Genomic DNA, 2,515 nt, shown 5'->3' on the forward strand with positions numbered 1-2,515 from the left:
TATTCAAGATAATAACCAAAAAAACGGCAAAATTTCCTTAAAATTACCAATTCAGGGGCAGCAACCCAACAATGGATTGTCTGAATTATCTCAAAATTTCAGGACAGATATATCTTGACCTGATAAACAATTTGACTCCGTCAGATTCGCTTTAATTGCTTTGGTTTTAGAGATATAAGCCAAAATTTACATTTTACTCCTATGTTCTATTGTTAGCCATGGCGGTCATCTTGGTTGGATGGCCGGGTCACCGGACATATTTTTCAAACTAGATACACCAATACAGATTGTTGCCAAGTTTGGTTAAATTTGGCCCAGTAGTTTCAGAGGAGAAGGTTTTTGTAAAAGTTAACGACGACGGACGATGGACGGGGTGAAACTGGTTAGCGGAATCACAACCCTCACCTAACCTGGGACAGTGGTGTAACAGTACAACCTAAAAACGAACTATAAAATTAGTTAAAAAAGCTTTAACTCGTCACATAGATAAAAACACAAATACTACAAGTGGACGTGGCCGGGTACATATAATATAATATTGATTTTTATCAGGTTTTATGGACTTGGTATTTGTTTTAAGTTACTTTGAGATCTTTTTGTTATAATTTTGTTTCAACGAATTTTAAAGCGTCAATAAATTAGAAGATTGTGAGATTAAACACACTGCAGTATGTTGTTTTTAAACATTTATCCTCTCTCAAATTGTGTAATTAATACGACCTTTGTTTAATTAATACAATGCTATTGCATTATAAAATGATTGGTTGGAAACAAATCCTGTCACGCATGAAATAGCTTTTTATATTTTAAGAAGCATAACGGAATATGACAGTTGTTGTCCATTCGTTTGATGTGTTTTATAATTTGATTTTGCCATTTGATTAGGGACTTTCTGTTATGAAATTTCCTCGGAGTTCAGATTTTTTGCGATTTATCTTTTCGCTCTTTTTACAAAACTAGCATAATAGAGATGTAGGGAAGAAAACGTGAAATTGATCATGCACAAATGTTACGGAGTCCTTTATCATTTGGTTAACCGATACGATGTGTCGCTGTCCCAACTCACCAGTAATGCATTTTCTTGGCCTAAGGCTGATATCATTCTAATTGTCTCATATGATGATGGAATTAAATCGTCTCGATTTGCATTGTGGACGATACATGCTTATCAAAAGTCTCTCACCCTGCTATCGCCGCCATTCTAGGTCAGTTTAGATTTCACCAGTTTTTGTTTGTAACCTTGATTTGTTTATTCTCAAACGAATTTGAACCATTATTGTCTCTATATATTATATACTCCTAAAAGCTCTCATGAGTGATGTAATACTTCGGATTATAATAAATGGAAATACGATGATAAAATATGTAAGGTCTTTTTAAGATTACTTGGAACTGTCCAATATATTTGTCCCAGCTTGAATCCATATTATCAAAGTAAGTTCTGATATACCTTTTTTTTTAGTGGTAATAGGAATTAATTTTATCAGTATTTGTAAGTTTGTTTACTTTCCGACATATCTACAGACCTAGATTTAACGTGTCACAGTGTGAGACAATGAGATTTTAACATTAACAGCTACGATCTTCCGCTACAGGAACGTACATAAAACCAATTGTTTGTCAAACTGAATAAGTAAGTGATGTAAGTTTACAACGACTTCGACCGTTTCACCATAAATTCTTCTCATCTGTACATCGGTTTTAATTATATGTACACGAAAATTGTTCACATCAGTAAACTACATGTACACGTAATTTATATGTACATTACAAAGAATTGAATTAACATTTTTTCTGTTAACTTTTGTATCAGTTAGTATTCCTTTTTTGGAGGGGAAGGGGGAGATTGAGTTGTTCCAGAAGGAGGGAGGTGAAAAAAATGGATTGATTATTTGAAAGAAAAAGGAAAACATGTTTCTGTATTGTAAAACAAATAAAACATGTTCCTGTATTGTAAAACAAATAGCTGATGTGTTTTTAATCTAAATAATTTAAAAAAAGGAAAAAGGAATCTATCAATTTTAGGGAAAATACTAATTATTAAAGCATTAATTTTGCCGTTATTTACGTTTTTTGGAAGTGTCTGCTTAACTCCTGAAAATTATCTTAAAGAAATAGAAACAAGAAGCTTTAAATATATTTGGGATGGGAAAACAGACAGCAAACAATTGTCCAAACGGATGGAAGTGTAAAAAATGTGGTCAGCTAGGACATAGACAATATGAGTGTGAAGAGCATTCTGATGTTGAAGTTGAGGAAGAAGGCAATACATATATGACCAACGTGGAGAGTGTCTGCAATCCAGACATTTTCCATGAAAGTGAAAATGATGTACAGACCAATCAAGAAACTGAAGATAATGATGAGTCATTCCAGGATAGTGATGTCGATTCCAAATGCACGACAAAACCTCTCCTGAATACCAAGGTAGAAGTAGGTCAGAGATTGACACGGAACATTCGCATTTGAACCTTGGTACTCAGGAAAGTAAGTCCGCTGGAAAAGACAATTCCCA

This window comes from Mytilus edulis, chromosome 1 (assembly GCF_963676685.1).
Source record: "Mytilus edulis chromosome 1, xbMytEdul2.2, whole genome shotgun sequence".
Taxonomy (NCBI): domain Eukaryota; kingdom Metazoa; phylum Mollusca; class Bivalvia; order Mytilida; family Mytilidae; genus Mytilus; species Mytilus edulis.